This window comes from Zea mays, chromosome 2, assembly GCF_902167145.1.
Source record: "Zea mays cultivar B73 chromosome 2, Zm-B73-REFERENCE-NAM-5.0, whole genome shotgun sequence".
NCBI lineage: Eukaryota > Viridiplantae > Streptophyta > Magnoliopsida > Poales > Poaceae > Zea > Zea mays.
The window spans coordinates 120,957,295-120,980,188 of NC_050097.1; positions in this window are offsets into that span (position 1 = coordinate 120,957,295).

The following is a 22,894-nucleotide window of genomic DNA, read 5'->3' on the forward strand; positions in this document are numbered from 1 at the left end:
GGAGACCTTGCCGACCTCCAAGCGAAGATCGTCGACCACCCCTTCCATGGAAGAGCGCCAGTCCGCGATTAGACTTGTATTCTGCTCCAACGCTTGAACGCGTCGCTCCTGACCTTTGGTGAAGTCAGAGAACGCCGCATCCCAGCGGGATTCCTGCTCCGTTAGACACCGATCCCACTTCACATCGTGCTCCGAGAAGCGCCGCGCAATCTCATCCAAGATCACCTGAGTATCCGGATTCATGAGGGTTTGGCGGCGACGAAAGCGAGTAAAGTGAGTGTGGTGAATCGAAGGCTCCAGGGCTCCACAGCCAAGAATCGCTGAATCTGATACCAATTGTTATCTACCTACTTGATACACCAAAAGGGAAGAAGATAGATCGGACAAGAAGTAGAAGAGAATGAAACTTGGGCAGTAAGAAGTTAGTTTAGGTTTCTGATATTTCTTAACCCTCTCGGTTCGGCTAGCTCCCGATTAATACAGGCTCTGTGGGCTAATCCAATACTGGGTCAGACCAACCCACTCACACATTCACCCATTCAGGCCCAGTGATCTTCACATTGCACTTCCTTTGCCTGCTCTCGCGCGATCACCTTTGCTGGACCTGCCATGCCGTCTCTTCACCGGTGTTACTGTGTTAGTGGTGCTCACAGGCCGCCACTTCCCCGTCATGATCCCTCCCCCACGCCATGCCGACTACCTCGCCCTAGGCCCACACCCCCTGCGTCGGTCGATGTCATACTCGCCACATCTGTGCCCGTGTGTTTGTTCCCGTGCCTAGACATCGTGTCTGAGATCGGCGAGGACGACTCCTGGTCACACGCTCCTTCTGCTGTGGAGTTACGTACTCTATTAAATCATGAGATTGCCATTGGTCGTTGCTTTGCGGGTGTAAATGGAATTAGTTTATGCTGTCATGGTAGCGAACCAGATCTAGATGAGCTTCTCAGTCATTACAATCAACACTTCAAAGTTCAAAGCTAAGCAAAGTATACTTGCTTCTCTCTGAAACTCGTCGGGTTTTTTTTGCTAGCATAACTGCTTTCATTTTTAGAAAATATATTATCGCCCCTGACCTTGGGCTGTCCAGACCTTGACCTTGAGCAGTTTAACCATCTGAGAACAGGCTAAGGTTAAAAGGTTACATCCAGTAGATTAAGCTACTGGATGGCACTTCTAAACGATGACCTGAGTGAGAGCTGATTCACTAAGCAAGCATTGGCAACCCGGAAACACTAAGCAATCCAAGAAATTTTATTCATGGGACTGCATCATGGTAAAGGTAAGCACATCCCCGATATGTTCATGCACCGATGCACACAACCTATTCGAGTGCTCAATTGAATTGTTTAGATGCTTAGTTTTCCCTTATGCATAAAACAAGTCTATTTTAAAAACGTCTTGATTACTGATTAGGTGCCAATATTGTAAGGTACATAAATTCATTACTTTTGTTAGTATTCTTTTTTCACGAACGACCATAGTTCTTGCTATGAATTAGCATGACAGAAAATAGCCCCTAAAGTACATAGGTGATCTACAGTTTGATTCATTTTGGACCTAATGAGATGGTTTTTTTTTCAAAAACTGTGTTGCCAAAATGAGAGAATTAGCAATAAGCCAGAGTTTGACTGCATAAAAGGTTATTTAATTTTAGATACTATGTTTCAGAAAGCTAGACATTAGACATTTGACTTTTCTTCTTCCTATTTCAAGCAGATGTAGCCATGTAGGTGGCCAGCAAAGTTAATATGGGTAGGGGTGCTGTAAATGTCATATCCACTAGGGGATAAACAGAAAAGTTTGGTAAAATAAAGAATAACATTTATTTAAAACTATTATTAACATAGAGAAGAAACAGAGTGGTACAAATATGTTCTCCCAGCAATTCCGATATGTGTAGGGGTTCTGTAAAAGAACGTCTATTTATTTTTCAGAGTGTAATATCAGCCCCATTCAGTTTTATACGTTGGATATCTTGATAGGTTATAATAGATGGCAAATAATAATGTTTATGTTATTATCATGTGTACAATATGACCTCCCTTATTCTTTATGTTCCTGATGGTGATGGAATCCTTATCACAATGGTGAATGGTTATGATGCAGATATTCTACAAGAGAATGCCTCCAGAAGCAATGGACAAGCTTCTAGAAAAAGATAAAGTGCCAAACCCACGCTATAGACTGAGGTACTGATTTTCCTTATCTGCACATCTCCTCTGATGAACCATCTGCTTGGTGCTAAATTGTGCTTCAGAAATGTTTTTCACATAAACTGCGATGAATCCATCGTTAGCTTTCTTGTTAACATATCATGTTACTTACTGCAAATATCACTCGTCCTGCAGACAAGCAATTGAAAACGAGAATTGATGTTTTTGATAGGCCAAGTGTTGAAGATGGCTTTGGTGAAGGAAATGTCTTGTTAGCATCAAGCAAGTGGCGACATCACTTCTTGTAACGCCCTGAATTTGGGGGTGTAAATTTTCTTCCTTAACATCCACCAAATTCGGGTGTTACCTTCTCTTTTCCATTCCTTTTCGCTATGCCTTGTCCCTTTCAAATTTCTAGAGAGAGTTAACTCGATGTCGTGTATTAATAAACCCTAGAAATGATTTTTGGTTGTTGCATCATGCCGAAACATGCATCTATTTTTGTTTGTTGGATGAATTTGTGAAGCATACATTTAGTAAGAAATTAGAGCTAAAAAAGAAAATAGGAAAAAGGAAAAATCCAAGCCCCTTGTGTCTTGGGCTCGCTCGGCGGCCTAGCCATCGACCGAGTCGAGGCTGTGCCCCCTCTCCCAGCGGCGCGCGCCGGCCCACCACCTCGCCACGGCCCAGCTGCATGACGCTCGCTCGGCCCACCCCAACTGCCTCGTTCGCGCCTGCCGCGCTCGTGCACGTGTGGGCAGTTGCCCAGCGTCGTCGCCACGCATGGGGCCCACACGTCAGCCCCGCCCACCACGTCTTCAACCCAGGTTCTGCCCAGTTTCCTCTCGCTCGACGACGCGCAAGGAGGAGCAGCCGAACCCGCCCGCTCGCGCCGAATCGCCCGGCTCGGAGCTCACCACGGAGCCCGTCTGCCCCCCATCCGAGGTGAGCTCACCCTCTTCCCCCCTCCACATCCCTATCCTCTTTGCTTCTTTTAGTGTCCGGCGCGGCACCCGCCCGCCATGGCCGGTGCTCGGCTGAGCATCCCGGCCAGCCCCCCATCCCCCTCCGGTTGCTTGACCGCAAGCGAGCCCCAGCCGGCTCTCTCTCCCTCTCTTTCTCTTCTTCCCCCTTCCTCGAGCCCTCTCCCTCGCCGCGGCCGTGGCCGCACGCCGAACTCCCCTCCCCTCGTCCCCCTTCCCGGCCCGGCCGTGGCGCGGCCATGGCATGTGGCTAGGGCGCTCGCGGTCACCGGCTCGGCCCGCGGCGCGGCTCACGGCCTGTGCGCCCTTGCCGGCGCAGCTCACGCGGTGGTCGGTAGCAGCCCCGGCGTGGCTGCCTGCATTCCCAAGCAGTGTGCCCCCGACGCGGTTACCTGCGCGACCCTGCGCAGCGTGCCTCGGCGCGGCGTGCCCCCGGCGCAGTCCCTCATGCTCTTGTGCGACGTGTTCCCGCACGGCGCGTTCGTCGAACCGCGCGTGCTCGGTAGCCCGAAGCCCGCCCTTACAACTTGCACTTGTATTCGCGTGCGCGTAGCACGTCGTCTAGTTTTCGACGACCCCATCTACCCCCCATAGACGACCCCCGTCTACCCCCTACGTGTGCATAGCCCTGCCATCACATCCATCGCTTGTTCGCACGTCGTTCGCGCGCATCGAGCATGCTGTCGGTCAGCGTCGTCGCGCGCGCTATCTCTCTCACATCGTCCTCACGCGTAACTATTGGAAACCCTAACCCTAACAGAGGTTGGGCAATTTATTAAATAGACTGGAGTAACTGGGCCAGACCCATTACAGAGGGGCGAGATAGTAATTACACGGGGAGAAACCCAAACCCTAAGTAATTACACGGGGAGAACCCCAAACCCTAATCGAGTATTCTAACACCCCCACAGTCACACCTCTATCCTGTACAGATGTTGAGACTGGATCGGAAGCCTAAAAATACACTCGACGGTAACCCCTTGTTGAAGATGTCAGCGAACTGCAGCGTGGTGGGGACGCTGAGAACCCGAACGTCACCGGCGACACACTCATGGACGAAGTGCAGGTCGATATCCACGTGCTTCTTGCGCTGATGCTGCACGGGATTGGTGGAGAGGTAGACCGCACTGACGTTGTCGCAGTAGACGAGGGTGGCGCACTGAAGGGGACTATGGAGCTCGTGGAGGAGCTGTCGCAGCTAGGAGGCCTCTGCCACACCGTTGGCCATGGCGCGGTACTCGGCCTGAGCGCTGGAGCGAGAGACGACAGGCTACCATTTGGTGGCCCAAGAGACGAGGTTGGCGCCCAGGAACACGGTGTAACCGGAGGTGGACCGGCGCGTGTCGAGACAGCTAGCCCAGTCAGCGTCGGTGTAGACCACGAGCTCCGCGTCAGGGATGGTCGAAGAAGGAGGCCGTAGTCGAGGGAGCCGTGGAGGTAGCGCAGTATCTGCTTGAGAGCGGTGAGGTGGGGCTCCCGCGGAGTGTGCATATGTAGGCACACCTGCTGGACAGCGTAGGCGATGTTGGGCCTGGAGAAGGTGAGGTACTGGAGCGCGCTGGTTAGGCTCCGGTAGGACGTCGCGTCGGCGACCGGAGGCCCATCGTCCTCGGAGAGCTTTGCCTGAGTGTCAACAGGCATGGAGCAGGGCTTGCAGTCAGACATGCCAACCCGCTCCAGGATGTCCATGGCGTACTGGCGCTGGTGGAGGAAGAGACCCTGTGGCTGGCGCTCGGCGGTGATGCCGAGGAAGTGGTGTAGGGCCCCCAGGTCCTTCATCGCGGACTCCCGCTAAAGGGTGACGATCGTGCGTTGTAGAAGGTTGGCGGTGGATGCCGTGAGAACAATGTCGTCGACGTAGAGCCAGAGGTAGACGGTGTCATCGACGCGCCAGTAGATGAACAGGGACGTGTCCGACTTGGCCTCGACGAAGCCGATGGAGGCCAAGTAGGAGGCGAAGCGACTGTACCATGCCCGCGGCGCCTGCTTGAGGCCGTACTGGGATCAGTTCAGCCAGTAGACCAGATCCGGATGATCGGCATCGATGAAGCCAGTGGGCTGGCTGTAGTAAACAGTCTCTGTCAGAGTGCCATGGAGGAAGGCATTCTTGACGTCGAGCTGATGGATCGCCCAGTCGCGGGAGAGGGCGAGTGAGAGGACGACGCGGACAGTGGCGAATTCGACGACGGGGCTGAAGGTCTCATCGTAGTCTACTCCGGGGCGCTGGGTATAGCCTCGAAGGACCCAACGGGCCTTGTAGCGGTCGAGGAAGCCGTCCGAGGTCAGCTTGTGGCGAAATAGCCACTTGCCGGTGACCACGTTGGTGCCTGGTGGACAAGGCACCAGGTCCCAGGTGTGGTTGGCCAAGAGGGCCGCGTACTCCTCCTCCATAGCATGACGCCAATGTGGGTCAGCGAGGGTAGTGCGAACGGAGGAGGGCACCTGGGATGCATCCGGTGGAGTGCAGGTCGTATCAGCGGCAGGATCAACCGGTCGATGGGGCGAAGAACGCCAGCGGCGTGCCGAGTCACCATCGGGTGGACGTGCCCGGGGTCGCGGTGGATGGCGATCGGGTGGCACACTGACGGCTCGGAGCGGACCACCAGAACGTCGGGAGCGGTGGGTATGGCCGGCTCGCGGCGGTGATAGACGACGGCAGGGTCGGCAAAGCGGGCCGCGCTCGTCGACGGGCCCGAGTCGGTAGGCACCGAGGTAGCAGCGTGGCCACGACGGTGGTAGACGAGTGCAGGGTCGGTGAAGCGAGCCGCGGTCGACGGGGCCGCGCGTGGCGCAGGCGGGGTCGTCGGGGCCGCGCGTGGCGCAGGCGTGGTCGTCAGTGCCGCGCGTGACGCAGGCATGATCAAAGGAGCCACGTGTGGCGCAGGCGTGGCCAACGTGGCCACGCGAGGCGCAGGCGGGGTTGAGGGGGCCGCGTGTGGCACGGGAATGGGCGCGAGCGTTGGCGTTGTGGCCGCACAAGGTACAGGTAATGGCGCAAGGCGGGGCGCCGGGGGTGGGGGGGACTGGATCGGACTCGAGGAGTGAGTCGAGATCGGTGGGTGGGGTGGAGCCTACAAGGGGAAACAAATCTTCGTCGAAGACGACATGACGAGAGATGATGATGCGGTGGGAGGTGAGGTCCAGACACTGATACCCCTTGTGGTCAGGGGAGTAGCCGAGGAAGAGGCAGCGAGTGGAGCGAGGAGAAAGTTTGTGAGGGGCAGTAGCGGAAGTGTTAGGGTAGCAGGCATAGTCGAACACGCATAGGTGGTCGTAGGAAGGGGTTGTGTCGTACAGGGTGAAGTGAGGTGTAGGGTGGCTCACCGCCTTCGAGGGAAGACAGTTGAGGAGATGCGTGGCGGTATGAAGGGCCTCTGCCCAGTAGGTGGCAGGGACAGACACCTGGAAGAGAAGGCAGCGGATCATGTTGGTGGTGGTGCGAATCATGCGCTCGGGCCGGCCATTCTGAGCAGAGGTGTAGGGACACGAGAGACGCAACTGGACGCCGTGAGTGAGGAAGAAAGAACGGGAGGCGTTGATGTCGAACTCACGGCCATTGTCGCACTGCAGGGCACGGACCGTGTGACGAAATGGGGTGGATACCCAGGCGAAGAATTGTGTGAGGGTGGGGAATGTGTCAGACTTCAACCGAAGTGGGAAAGTCCAGATAAAATGGGAAAAATCGTCCAGAATCACCAAATAGTATTTGTAACCAGAAAGACTGAGTACAGGGGAGGTCCAGAGATCACAATGAATCAGGTCAAAAGCCTGCTCATCCCGAGAAGAAGAAGTAGGAAATGGGAGACGAGTATGTCAGCCTAACTTACAAGCATGACAGAGGCCCTCAAAATGTCCCCTACGACATGAAAGATCGAGGCTACTAGTAATCTTGGTCATGACGTCAGGTCCTGGATATCCGAGACGACGATGCCAAGTGGTGGAGGAGGTGGTGGAGACCAGGACAAGAGGCGGAGATGCTCTAGTGGTGGAAGGACGAAGCGTGTAGAGGGGCCCCAAGCTATCATAGCGGGCGAGTGGAGTCCTGGTGGCCAGATCCTTCACAGAAGAACTGGAGGGGTCAAACTCAACGGAACAGGAGTTGTCGATGGTGAACCGACGAACATAAAGAAGATTATGAGTGATGTGAGGGGCTACGAGAACGTCGTTGAGGTAGAACAGTCTAGGTAGAACCGAGGCACCTACTGAGGTGGCTGACAGAGTGGAATCGTTGCCAACGACGATCGAGCAGGGATGAGAAGAACGAAGGGGATGGGAGCGAGAGAGGGTGCCTGCAGTGGGAGTGGTGTGGTAGGAGGCACCAGAGTCGATCACCCAGTCGGAGGAAGGAGGGGTCATCGCCATGGTGCTGAAGGCTGCAGCGAGGGAGGCGTTATCCCAGCCTCCAACCAGTGGAGACCAAGTCGTTGAGGCGGGGGTCCCCGGGGGCAGGAGCTGGTGCGGAGCTTGAGGCTGAGGTGGTGGCATAGCGGACACGCCATAGGGAGGCGTCAGAGGCGCACCATAGGGAGTCGCAGTCAGGAGAGCCGGCGCCGGGGGACGGGAGGCACGTGGTGCCTGGCCCGGCCACATGGCGATGATCCCAGTGCAGGGGTTGTAGAACGATGGCCACGCCTGGCCACCACCCCACCCGGAGGGACCACCATGGGAGGACCCACCACCACCGCGGCCGCCCTTGCGGGAGTGACAACCGCCGTCAGAGGTGGAAGGTTGACAAGGAGCCGAGGGGACGGTGGAAGTCCCGAACGACGGAGGACGGGTGGCCTGGCCCCCGGAAGGCGCCTGACTGCCGGGAGGAGTGCTGTAGAGCGCTGGGGCCGGAGCAGGGGCCTCAGACGCCATGGTGAGCTCCTCGAGGAGAAGCTCATTCCTCACGGCATGGAATGAGGGAAATGGGACAGTCCTCTTGATGAGAGTCTTCAGGTGGCCATAATAAGGGCTGAGGCCACGCAGAAGGTTCAACACCAAGGTCCGGTCAGCGACAGGCTCGCCGAGGTCGCAGAGGGAGTCCGCCATGCCCTTCATCTGGTGGCAGTACTCTCCCACGGAGAGGTCCCCTAAGAGAACTGGCGGAACTGGGCTTCGAGGTGGAGCGCTCGCGCGTCTCGGTTCCCGAGGAACTGGTCCTCGAGAGCGAGCCACTCCTGACGGGCCGTGTCCGCCTGGTCGCGGATGATGTCTTGTAGCTCAACGGTGATGGTGCCGTGGAGCCACGAGAGGACAACATTGTCCATGAGGCACCAGGAGGGAGTCAGCGGAGCGTCGAGGTCGTCGAGGATGTACCGCTACAGTGTGAGAAGGACCTGTCATTGCCAACGGGGGTAGTGGGAGGACGCCGGGTCCAACACCACGGACACGAGGGGCCAGATGTTGTGAAGTCCAGCGGCTTGAGCATGGAGAGCGGCGATGTGGTCGACGTCGAGGCCAGGGGCGGGGATGGCCTCTGGGATCACCGGGGGTCCTCACGAGTGACCGACGGGCGGCTGAGGAGAAGACGCTACGTGGTGGCCATCTGGGTGGTCAAGGCAGCGCCCAGGGCATGCTCTTGCTCCAGGGTGAGGGACGTGGTGCGCTCGCGCTCCCGCGAGGCAGCCACGACGACCTGGATCATGGCGAGGGCAGCAAAGAGTGAGGAGTCGGTGGTGGGGAGCGCGAAGGATGCAACAATGTCAGTCCCGGTGGGTGCCACGAGGGCAGGAAACCCTGGTGGGTAGCCGCGGCGTAGGGCCGGAGAAGAGACATCTCGGAGGGGCCCGAGGCCGGCAATGTAGGGAGCCCCTCCACCCATGTGTGCACTGCGGGGAACAATGAGTCCGGCCGGGGAGTGGCCAAGGCCCATGGGGTGGGTCTAGCCGGCAGCAGGGAGGCCGGCAACGAGGGACGTGGGAGTCGCGGCCAGGGAGTGGCCGACGGCCAGGGAGGTGGGGGCCGCGCCCAGGCCTTGGTGAGGGCAGCGGCCAGGGACGGTGGCACCAGGCCGGCGGCGGCGTTTGCGGTCAGAGCCACGGCGGTGTCCGCACCCAAGTGGGAAGGAGGGAGATCCGCCATGGGGGCAGCTAGGCTAGGCGCGTCAGCAGGGAAGAGGGAAGGTGCGGCGGTGGTCAGCAGGGTGCTACTGGCGGCAGCGGTGAAGAGAGATGGCGGCGCAGGGAGAGGAGGGCACGGGCGCGCGCTACGCGAGCTCGACGCCGTCGAGGCGCGCTGGGAGGGAGAGGGAGATGGCGTCGACGGCTGGGCAGGGAAGGGACGGAGAGGGAGATGTCGCCGGCGGCTGGGCAGGGAAGGAGAATTTTTTTTGGCTCTATACCATATTGGAAACCCTAACCCTAACAGGGGTTGGGCGATCTATTAAATAGACTGGAGTAAGTGGGCCAGGCCCATTACAGAGGGGCGAGACAGTAATTACACGGGGAGAACCCCAAACCCTAAGTAATTACACGGGGAGAACCCCAAACCCTAATCGGGTATTCTAACAGTAACACATTTCATCACGCGTTAGTAATCCACTTCACTTAGAATCGCTCACGTTAATTAATTTACGTAGATAAACAACGACTAACCGAGTAGTGAGCCAATCAAAACCAAGTGTGATTCTATTGGTGCACGTGATAAATACCTGTTAGTATGGCTAGGTCGAATAAGATTTTATAATGATTAATTGTGTAGCATACATGTAATACCTCTCGACCATAGCTTTAGCCGTTGCGATTCCTTTTTCTCTCTCTCGTAATCGTAAATACAAACTATAAGTCCCACTCACTTTATAATTCACTCCCCACATTTACATAATTTATACTTAAGGACTGACTAGTTTTGTTTATCCTGTCCTTGTTCACCTATGTGGGTTGGATCATTTTGGTTTAGCTCTATGCTAGCGCTTTACTTTAACCAATGAACATGATGAGATTATTTATGATACTAAGTTTACTTTTGATTATGATGATGGCTTTGTGACATTTAAGGGGGCTCGAGCAGTTTCTCGAGTGCCTCTCCGTAAGGACTGGTTCGTTGGATGACCACCCGAAAAAACAGTACAACCATGAGGATGGTATGGGACGCTTTTAGCTAATTAACTAGAGGAACTGAGGTGTAGTTTGCTTCGCCGTCATGCCGTCAATGTGGCTAGGTGTATGCGGCTTACTCTGCCGAGGGTGGTTTGTCCCTTGGGGTGGAGTGATGTACATTTAGGAAACCTAACGGGTGACTACAGCCTCGTGGAATCTTTGTAACGGGCGACTATCACTAAAACTTGAGCATAACATCATGAGCATTAGCATATTATGTGTTTGATACACCTAGGATACATTCACTAGGTAAAAAAAATTTCAAACAAGTTGTACTGATATGACTTGATGTGTGGTTACCCTTAGAGTAAAGTGCTTAACCCTAACTTAGGGCTTAGGGATATAAGTGAAGCCCAAATATGAGAAAACCTTAAAACTCATTAGAAATAATCATAAGAGATCATATTTGATGGACTTTAGTGACACCAAAACCCTAAAGTGCTAAAAACCCTGAAAAGACCCCTGGAAACCCTAAATTGGAACTCTAGAAGGCTAAGTGTAAAATTTGTGCACTGTTGGACCCAAGTGCAAATACCAAAGTAATAGAACACCACAACTTATGCGTTTCTCACATTTGAGGATTTGCAAGTCAAATTGTGGGAGTTGGGCTTATTTGCAAAAAGCACCACTCAAACCATATAGGCCTAAGTCTGAAATTCAGTGAGCTTGAAGCTTCTTTGGAGCCTTATATCTCTCAATTCATAAGGAATTTGCCTAGGGTCAACACATCAAGATTATAAAGCTACTATAGGAGCATAACTTTGCTTAAGTGATCAAACCTTGGTGTCATACAAAATTTGGAAATAAATAGACCTAAAGTCTAGCTGTCAGTCAACTTAGAATCTGAAATGTTATTGACAGTGACATGGGATGAACTTTGGGAGCTCTTTTGAAGATAATCCAGTGAGTGTTTGAGCATGGTTACTATAGCAAGATTGTAGCTGGATTATAGGGCTAGAACTTTGTTACAAAGAGATTAACAAGTTGCCACACAGAAAACGGAGATTAATGCCCTGCAAATGGCCCTGTCAGACAGACAGAATGGTGTTCTGATTGTACAGTGATTGAATAAGATCACGGTTTAGCCTCCCTCACCGCCGGTGACCTCACACCCAGATTCACGCCAGTGTCGCGATTCACGCCCGGTCGAACACCGATAACGCTCCTCGGTGAAAAATCGGGCACCGCGTATGTGCTTGAGACACTGTTCCGCCCCGACCGCCGTGTCCGCTTGACTCACGGCCGGTTCAGATAAGCTCACCGGAGTTGGCCGCCTATCGATCGGTTGCCACGTGCCTAGGTGCTCTACCACGTCGCAGTAAGCCGCTCTAGATTGCCGGCTCGTCGCCGGTAAGCCTGCCACGGTGAAAGCCACGCAGCTCTTGTGCCTGTGCTCTTCCCTCTCTCCGGCCGCCAGCGCGCCATTCCAAATTCACGAGCCACCGCCCTCGGGTCCTATAAATTGAGTGTGCCATCAGCTCCGCTAGGTAGTCACGCATCCAGCGCACCCACTCGTACCTCGGATTTTCCACCAAAGAGCTCTAATTTGGGATTTCCCCCAAATCAGTCAAAACTCCACCGTGTGTGAGCTCGCCGTGGCTAGCTCTCCACAGGTCCGATCATGCCTTCCTCATTCTCGTTTTAACATCCCTTTGTGCTGTAGATGCTTAGCAGCCCGGCCAATTGAAATAGATCACGCTAGATCACCGGGAACACTTCGGATTGTTCTTAGTTTGCGCTGTCACCGTGGGCAGGGAGATTAGGAGCTAGAAACTCGCAATTGATCGGGGGGAAATGATCGTCAGGTGTAGAATTGTGTACCAGCCAAGCCAGAGCACCGACCATTGCGTATCTTGGCCGGTACAGGCTCGCCGGAGACTTGCCCGTTGCCGTCCACCGTCGTGGACCCGAGACTGTGAAGAAATAGAACTGCAAGGGTCTATCTGCGAACGTCAGAGACACATGTGAATAGTGGTAAGGGCTCTTTACGGGTTATTCGAACAGCCAGGCTCCTCTGTGCAAATACGCTAGTGCGGGCACGCGGGGCGCGTTTCGCCTGGGTATGGGCCGTATCGGGCTCGTTTCAGCCCGTTACTATTCACCTTTTTCCTTTTTTTCTGCCAGACTTAGGAAATCCATAGAAAATTATAGAAAAATGATAAAAATATGAGACTAATTTTGTTGGACTCCTAGATTTATCTAGTATTTAATAAAAATAGTTCTAGGATTTTTAGTCCAAACAAAGAATTAATCAGTATTTAAAAGAGCTTAAACCTATACCTCTGGGATTTTAGGAATTATTTAATGACTCAAAATTTTTGGATAAGCTTAATATGATATTTAGATCCTATGAGTGAAGTTTGACTTGCTTTGGACATTGTTTGATTCCTAAACCTAAAACCCTAGCTCTTTAGGGTAAAAATGTCTAACCCTACTAAGGTACTGACCAAGAAAAAACATAGTTACCCTAGTGCACCGTGAAGGAAAGTTGTATTCAAGATACAACTTGATACATCTTTTTGATTATTGCATTTTCATAAGCATTACATGAACATTCATGGTTATATATGGCTTTATATAGAAAACGAAGAAGAAGTGACTGTTTAAGAAGAAGAGCCTACTCCGTCAACAGAAAATCCACCTGCTGGGTACTGTTTTTACTTTGACATCTGTGGAATAGAGCCCGACTCTCTTACAACACAAGGCAAGCCCCGATGCATTTGCCACCTCCTTGCTATTTTAAACTCTTTATCACTTGAATGATGCATTAGGTGATAGGAGTTGGGTATTAAACCAATTGATGCATTTCCTCCCTTGGAACTGTTTATCATTCCTTGATTACCTGTTTTTCTTAAAAGGTTTTTCTGATGCTTAGTCCTGCTTTAGGAAAAACAAATGTTTTGTTTCAAAACAAAAGGTGATGCTTCACAATGGATGGGATGTTTTCAAAAATAAAACTTGATGGTGGATCCATCATGGCCATGATGGGTTCAACATCAGAAATGATGTACCTCTGCCAGGTACCAATCTTTGGGTTTTAAATGATAAAGCTGAGACTGGGCAGGTGACTTGCACGAGAAGAGAGTCTCGGTGTAGTGTCTTTGTCTGAGTCGATTAAGGACCTTGTCGATGTAGGCCTGATAACCGAGGACCCTTTAACTGGTCACATGCCTCGTCATGGGTATGCTTTGCCTCGGGCAGACTAATACTAGAAAGGCCAACACACAATGGGAGTGGAGAGATGGCGAGAGTAGCGTGTACCCTCCGTGGCAAGAGGGTGGACGGTGGTGTATCTATGCTCTCGTTTGGTGTGAACCCGGTCTGGTCTTAAGAACCCTGGTGGCGAGTTGACATATGCAAGGGTTAAGTGCTACATGTGTCGTGTGATTGGAGAACCTCAGCTGAGTATTAATCGATTCAGATCGCTGTTACTTCTCGGATATGAAGACTTGGTCACTGACTTACACGTAGCATTCCAGTGAACAAGAAGGGTTGATAAAAGGATGGCTAGTATAGGCCAAGTGCTTGAACTAGGGTAGAAAGAACTCTAGTGACAGGTAATGACTTAACTTGCTAATAAAACTGGATATTTAAGGATCCACTTTTAGTAAGCATTTTTGCAAAAAGAGTCTTGATTCTTGATTAAGCCTTACCTTGACTCCCTTAAAGCCAGCATATCCTTGAGAGTCTTTTATTTTGACGGGTAAGACTTGCGAAAGTACACTTCGTACTCAGGGTTTTTGAACCCATGTTGTTGTAGGTGAGGAAACAGCCGAATTTTGCTGTTTTTGCACTAATGTGGTGCCCAAGGACGTGGTGCCAAAGGACGAACCTCAACAGTGACGTGGTCGCGGGAGGATGTTGGCCTCCCTTTTTGAAAAATAATATACTTTTATGCGGGAGGGGTTTTTGCCTCCCAAGTTTGTAATAATAATACTTATGCACTCTTATGACCTGGTGATGTAATAATAATACTCTTTCTATATTTTAATGAATGTAAATTAAGTTATTGTAATTCGCTTCCGCTTATTCGTTGCTCCGATGTGTTGTAATACCTTAGTGATGGGTGATACGCTCTTGGGCGAGGAAACAAATACATATATCGAACTTGTCAAGTGATTATGTGCATCTACAGGGTTGTCTAAGGTCCATTAGATAAGGACAACTGTAGGTGGGCCTAATGACTTGGGAGGTCCGTCACAGCTGGTATCGGAGCGAAACCCATCTCTTCAGATATTATGAAGCATTTCAAAAAGAATTTTCAAATACTTATCCACGTAAATTTCTTTCATTCTTACCTTATCATTTTCTGGAAGCCCTCATCTTGTAAGACCAGGTAATAGAGTGCAAAATAGAGAAAGTAGGATCAACAAAGGTTGATTCTGTAATTATGCATGCATCATGTTTAAAAATTATACTAATAAATTTTCCCGCTTATGGAGATATGCCGCGCACGAGGAAAACTACACGTAAGTCCACTGGACCCATTGGCGTGCCTCGTCATCAGTTGGCTCCAAGACATGAAGGGAGTAGCAACGACAGCAACAATCCAATCGGAGACTTAGAAGCCCAAGTGGAACAGCTTTGGACGGAGCTACGTCACCGAAATAGGGTGTGGGCAGAAGGTGGTCAGAGTATAAATGAGTTGGCAGCTGACTTCAGACGCCTGCAAGACGAGCTGTTGAACGGGATTTGGCGGTTGATTGGGCCGTCAACTCACGTTCGGTTGCTTGGGACCAGGAAGCCAAAGCTCGTGCTCGTGCGACCGAGCTTAGTGCGGCCCTTGACAACTTGCAGGTATACTACAATACTCTACATGAGGAAGTGCATGTACTGTATTCGCGACTGCACCCAGACGTGCCTGCCGACCCTGTTGCAATGGGAGTTGGTCCATCAAGGACAACAGGTGAAGGAAATGATGAGGAGCTAGACCTTTTTAGGCCTCCTCCTTCCATGAACCTGGCTGACGATCGGTCTCCCATAGTAGGAAATGAAGAAACCAAGGACGACGAAGACTAGACTAGTATAGTGTAGGAGCTATACCTATGTACAATAAGTAATGTAGTCATGTTGTACACTTGAGTCTGTATCATTACATCTTGGTAATGTAAAATGGTGGTGTGTATCGACATCTTATATTTTTCCCAAATGTTTCTTTGCCTCAAATGCCATCAAGGACTCGTGCGCATGACGGTGCGAGTACTTCCCGTGGTCGGGAAGATACTCCTAATCCACCACCTGTACCACCAACGCTGGCCGAGGCTATCGCTGCCTTGGTCAACGTGACTGCTGATAATACCCGCTTTTTACGCGAGATGGCGGGTAATCAATTCCAGCAGCATAGCGGAAGGGCTCCTCCACAGGGACCGCGTGAAACCTCATATCTGGACTTCTCTGAAACGCGTCCCCCCCTCTTTGTTAAAGCTTAAGATCCTCTTGAAGCTGATGAGTGGATAAGGGTAATGGAGCAGATGTTCGGATTAATCCGTTGCACAGAAACACAGAAGCCGTTGTTCGCTGCCGAACAACTGAGAGGCCCTGCTAGTACGTGGTGGGGAAATTTTGTTGCAGTTCAACCAGCCAGACACTAGGCCACTTGGGATGAATTTAAGCTCGCATTCCGTGAACACTATATTCCAGAAGGAGTGCTTCACATGAAACAAGAGGAATTTATTTGACTAAAACAAGGAGGGGATACTGTGATGCAGTATCTCAACAATTTTAATCATTTATCCCAATATGCAATTGACCAAGTAAACACTGACCTGAAAAAGAAGAACTGCTTCATGAGAGGACTCAACGACCGACTCCAAAGGAAAATGGCTACCTGCCTGGATCTTACGTACAGCAGAGCTGCCAGCACGGCGCTAGAAGTAGAAGCCAAGAATACAGGCCAAGGAAAATCAAAGGGATTTGGGGATGACAGGTCCAATCAGGGACCTGAGAAGTGAACCGGGTTGGTAATCCGACCATTTAATCAGAATCGTTCTTCGCCTCGCCCACCCTCCTATCCATTCAAACAACCTGTTTTCATTCGCCCTTCCACTACCCCCACTTCTACAAATCAGCCGAGTGCCCCTGGTGCTCGTTTCCTCGCCCTCCCTAGTTCCTCAACTGGCTGCTTCAACTGTGGGAAGTCTGGTCATTTTATAAAAGACTGTCCATATCTGAGGCAGAATAAGTCCAACAATCAGCAGAACTCTGGGAGCTCAAATCATGGCAAAGGGAACATGGTAATAATTCAGTGGGCAAAAATGTTAAGAAGACTGGGCAAATTTATTACACTCAAGTGGCCACGACACCAGAAGGAGAGCCGGTAATGATGGGTACGTTCTTTGTGGCCAATCACCCAGCAGTCATTCTCTTTGATTCTGGTGCTTCGCATACATTCATAAGCAAGAAATTCATGGAAAAATATTGCATTCCTTGCACTGAATCAAGGGAAGGGTTTATTATCCATTCGCCCGGGGGACAAATATTTACTAAGGAAGTAGCCTTCCATGTGCCAGTAACATTGGCCGAACGGGAATTTCCCACCAATATGATTGTTTTGAAAGGCCAAGATATAGATGTAATTCTGGGCATGAATTGGTTAGCCCAGCCCAAAGCTATCCTTAACACTGACTTAAGGACTATCAAGTTGAGTCATGGTCATGAAGAGGTTCTCCTGTCCATCCCTGTAACTATTCTAGCTAAACCATTTGGACGGGTCTATGAAGCTATCATTCCAGAAATCCATGATATTCCGGTAGTATGTGAATTTCCGGATGTATTTCCTGAAGATTTGCCTGGATTGCCTCCAGAAAGGGATGTAGAGTTTGTGATCGAACTAAAGCCCAGTACAGCTCCTATTTCTAGAAGATCATACCGGATGCCAACAAATGAATTGGCGGAGCTCAAGAAGCAATTACAAGACTTGCTTGAGAAGGGATTCATTCGGCCCAGTTCATCACCTTGGGGATGTCCCGTAATCTTTGTTAAGAAGAAGGACGATCAAACACATCGAATGTGCATGGACTACAAACCCCTTAATGAGGTCACAATCAAGAACAAGTACCCTCTTACTCGAATCGATATCTTGTTCGATCAACTTACTGGAGCACGGGTATTCTCCAAAATTGACCTCAGGTCGGGCTATCATCAGATCTGTATTCAACCCGAAGATATACCCAAGACCGCATTTACTACGCGGTGCGGATTATTCGAATATTTGGTTATGTCCTTCGGATTGACAAATGCTCCTGCCCACTTCACCTATCTAATGAACTAGGTGTTTATGCCCGATTTGGATAAATTTGTGGTGGTCTTCATTGAAGATATTTTGATTTATTCCAATAATGAAGAGGAGCACGATAAACATTTACGGATCGTATTAACGCGCTTAAGGGAACATCAATTATATGCTAAATTCAGCAAATGCGCATTTTGGCTGGAGGAAATCCAATTTTTGGGACATGTATTGTCTGCAAATGGGATTGCGGTTGATCCCAGCAAGGTCAAGGATATTCTAGAGTGGAAACCACCGACCATTGTACATCAAGTTCGAAGTTTCCTTGGACTGGCTGGCTATTACCATAGATTTATCCTGGATTTTTTCCAAGATTGTGAAGCCAATCACAAGCCTATTGAAGAATGATACCAAATTTAACTGGTCCTCAAGATGCAACGAAGCGTTCGAGCAATTGAAGGTATAATTGACCATTGCTCCGGTATTGGCTCAATCGGACATTGAAAAGCCTTTTGATGTATACTTTGACGCATCAGGTAGTGGCCTTGATATGACCACGTCATTAAGCAACATGTTACAACCCCCAAGTCATACTACATCAACTCAAGTACAACCAACATCATCACCAACCCAAGTCTTTGATGAACCAATTACACGTAGCCGAGCTAAGAAGCTACAACAAGAGGTGCACGCGCTACTTTATGAATTTCATTTAAACACTAATGAGAATTTTATGCTACCTAAGTCGTGTATGTTGATATTACTTAGGTTCACCAAAGAGGAAGGACAAAACATATCAAGGGCGAATCAGCAAGAAGAGCTATATCCGAGTCAGTCCAGCGCAACAGAACCGTCCAGAAGAAACAGTCATATCTTTTGATTCCCAAAAGCTATGAAGGCCCATAAGTACTTTTTGGAAAGCTCTTGAAGTCTAGTTTCCAATGCTTCTAAAGCCGACTTAACCACATCTACCATAAAGGCAGCCGACCTACTTTAGTGCCGACTGGTCAGAAGGTCAACAGTCAGCCTGATGACCAAGTTTTCGTATTAAACTGCATCATTCTACGAAGTTTCATTAAGCATGCTATATATGGTGAGAAAGCTTATCAAGTCCGCTTTCCAACGCATCCAGCCCCACGTCATTTGAAGATTCCTAGAAGAAGTTATTGTCAAAATACTGAAGGCTGCGCAGAAGTCAAACAGCCACACGGAAATTAGTTCTGCAGATCTCCCGAAGAGGCTCCTTCACATTAGCTCGTGAAAATACTTTTATTTTTGTGTTTATACCTTGCTAAGGCTGATTGTTACTAGTATAAATACCCCCCTATGTCTATGATGTAAGGCAGCTTATGATAATCTAAAACAGAACCCCTTTGTTCAGCTGTGTGCTAACAAATATTGAGAGTGATCTCTACCCCTTTGCTCTTGTGAATTCCTTCGCGGGATTGCAGAAGCGGCGGCTTCATCCGCTCCCAATTGGTGCTCCTACTCCCTTCGAGGTCTCCTCGATTGATTGTAGGCAGTGTTGGTTGGTTCTTTGAGAGTGTGGTTGGGCGAATCCTCGATTCAGGCTGCCGGTTAAAGACGGTGGTTGGCTTCGAGTTTTATTTGTCATGTTGCACTAGTTATCGCTGCTTGCAGCAAGTTATCTTGGCTTCTTTGAAGCTAGTTATCTGAAGATTGATCCTACGTCGTGAAGATCGGGCATCGTGACGCATCATCTGGTATCAAAGCCTCAGTTGCCACGGTAGGATTCTTTACCCTTAGCTACATATATTTTGTGTTCGTCTTATCCACCAAAAAGTCATAAAATATTTTTGCCATAGCCCTTTGATTAAATCTGTTGTTCCAGTGAGTTTTGTTAAGTTTCAGTCCTTAGAGTCTTTGTTTAGTTGCTGGTCACTCTATCCTTTGTGTTTCCTTTGAGCCTCTTATATATATCTGAAAATATCCACAAAAAGAGTATTCTGAAAAAAAACCTCATCATTTCCTTCGCGTTAACTTTGATCCTATTTAAGTTATAGCTGCTGGTTGAGTTCTTTGTTAAGTATTATAAAGTGTGCAATATCATATCAGATCTCTGTGTTTAGTTCTATAAAAAAGTATCAAAAAAGAGAAGAAAGAAAAGTACCAAAGAAAAGTGTTGAACAAGATTGTGAAAGAAAAGTAGAACAATCAGTTTGTTTATGTGCACAAGTGCTGAAAATTTTATCAAGTTATTCAACCAGTTTGCTATTGTCATTTGGTGCAAAATTTTGGTTGGATCTGATTGCAACACTTGCATTCCAATCATACTCCTTGTCTGCATCAAATCTGAAATTTCTTGCGCGTGTGTTTGATCTATTTACATCACTCGAATCTTGTGGTCAGCACTAGGCAGGGAACTTCTAGTCGGATGGTTATTTAACTTAACAACAACTAGAATTCAGATTGTATCCCTTGTTTATTAATCCCCACCAAGCTCCACATATAAGCCATCGTAATCGGTACTCTGGTCTTGTATTCGCTTAACCACCACTTTCTTGTTACCACCACACATTTTCTTGCAACCCGCAGGGAACTCATAAGAGCTTTGGTTAGTAAGAGTGGTGAGGTTGTGAGATTCTATATAGCTTCATATTCCACCTATATTTGTTGCCTTGTTGCCACTAACTTCACAGGAAGATGGATCCCAACGTTGAGATTGAAGAATGTGTCACCCTGATACAATTCAATGAGCTCAAACAAAGCATAGAAGCCAAGCAAGATCTGTTGGCACAAGATCTTCAGACACTTATGGCTGAAATTAGAGGTCGTCGTCGACTCCCCGACGGTGTAAGAAACCATGATGAAGATGGGGAAGAAGATGAAGGAAATTATTCTAGAAGAGCAAGTGAACATGGGAGGAGAAATCAAGGTGCTGCATATGGTAGAGGAAGAGGCCGGAATCGAAGACATAATGACAATGAAGAATCTGAATTTGGGGATGATCATTCTCAACATCGCTATGGTCGTCGTCATCATAGAGGCGTCAACCAAGAAGAGAGATTTGGGAAACTTAAGTTTACCATGCCAAAATTTGATGGTAGATCTGATCCTGAAGATTATTTCACATGGGAATTGAAGGTGGAGAAAATCTTCCGCCTACATAATTATTCAGAGGAGAAGAAACTCGCAATGGCATCTCTTGAGTTTGAGGGATATGCTCTGATTTGGTGGGAGCAACTTCTTCGTGATCGTGAAGAAGATGGAGAGGACCCTATTATTACTTGGCAAGAGATGAAGCGAGAAATGAGAATTCGTTTTGTACCGAAGCATTATCGGTGTGATCTTTTTGATAAATTGCAGAATCTGAGGCAAGGAAATTTCTCTGTTGAGGAGTATTATAAGGAGATGGAGAAGGCCATGATTAGAGCCAATGTGTATGAAGACGAAGAGCAAACCATTGCACGTTTCATGGCTGGGTTACACCGCAACATTCAGCGTATTGTTGAGTTTCAGCCATACCAAAGTCTTATTGATTTGGTACATCAAGCCACCAAAGCTGAACGCCAGCTGCAACAAGATGCTAAGAGCAGCAAGCCCTTGCCATATGGTGCACGAACCATGACTGGAGGAAGCAAATCAATCTCAAGGTTTACTGCTGCATCCTCAGCAACAAAAGGTTCAACTGGGGGCCTGCGATCCAATATTCAAGGCAATTCTAGTGGAAAGAACAGTGCTGCTCCAAACCCGAGTTATAAACCAGCAGCATCCACTTCAACATCAGTGGGTTCAACAACCAAGAGTACTGGTATTCAGTGCTTCAAGTGTGGAGGTCGTGGTCATGTCATAAAGGAGTGTCCAAATAATCGTGTGATCCTTGTGACTGATGATGGAGAATATACATCAGCTAGTGAAGAGGAAGCTGAAGCAGGAAATGAAGATGACATTGATAAATCTGAAGAACATACGGGATGTGAATTTGAGCATGGTACTACTCTTGTGGTTACACAAATCTTGAGTGTTCAAATGAAAGAAGCTGAAATTGGACAGCGACATAATCTTTTTCAAACACGAGCAAAAGTGCAAGACAAAGTAGTAAAGGTGATCATTGATGGAGGGAGCTGCCATAATCTTGCAAGTCGTGAGATGGTTGAAAAGCTTGGTTTGAAGTTGCAGCGACACCCTCATCCATATCATGTCCAATGGCTGAATGAATCGGGAGATATCAAGATTGGTTATAAAGTGAAAGTTCCGTTCAAGATTGGAGAGTATGTTGACATAGTGGAGTGTGATGTTGCACCCATGTCTGTGTGTCACATGCTGCTAGGAAGACCTTGGCAATATGACCGATATTCTCAACATTGTGGAAGAACAAATCAATACACGCTAGATCTGAAAGGGAGAAAGTTTGTACTCAAGCCTATGACCCCTCAACAAATCATGGCTGAACACTTACAAAAGAAAACTGAAATTAGTACAGCAAGTAGAGGAGGAGAAGAGCAAAAGAAATTGAGTGCCATCCACAATTCGGTGAGTGAGTGCTACAAGCCAAATTCCAAAGATAAAAAGAAGGAAGAGGGAGAACATCTAGTTATGCTAGCCACAAAATCCGAGCTGAGAGAAGTGAGGAACAACCCATATCAAGTGCTCTTTGTACTTGTGAACAAAGATGTTTTGATTTCTCCTAACGACATAACATCTCTTCCTAGTGTTGGGGCTGAATTTTTGCAGGACTATGAAGACGTATTTCCACAAGAAACACCGGCTGGACTACCTCCAATTCGAGGGATTGAGCATCAAATCGATCTTATTCCAGGGGCTGCACTTCCTAACCGTCCACCATATCGAACCAATCCCAAAGAAACTAAGGAAATACAAAGGCAAGTACAAGAACTTCTTGATAAAGGTTTTGTTCGTGAAAGCTTAAGCCCTTGTGTTGTTCCTGTGATTTTAGTACCTAAGAAAGATGGATCTTGGAGGATGTGTGTTGATTGTAGAGCTATAAATAATATTACCGTTCGCTATCGCCATCCTATGCCACGGCTAGATGATATGCTTGATGAATTAAGTGGTTCCACAATTTTTACTAAAATTGATTTGAGAAGTGGATACCATCAAATAAGAATGAAAACTGGAGATGAATGGAAGACTGCATTTAAAACAAAATTTGGGTTGTATGAATGGTTAGTAATGCCCTTTGGGTTGACTAATGCTCCTAGTACCTTTATGAGATTAATGAACCATGTCTTAAGAACTTTCATTGGAAAATTTGTTGTTGTCTACTTCGATGATATTCTAATTTACAGCAAGTCTTTTGATGAACATGTGAAACACATTCGACAAGTTTTAGATGAGCTTAGAAAGGAGAAATTATTTGCTAATCTTGAGAAGTGCAGTTTTTGCACAGACCATGTTGTGTTTCTTGGCTTTGTTGTTTCAGCAAAAGGAATAGAGGTGGATGAATCCAAGGTGAAAGCCATC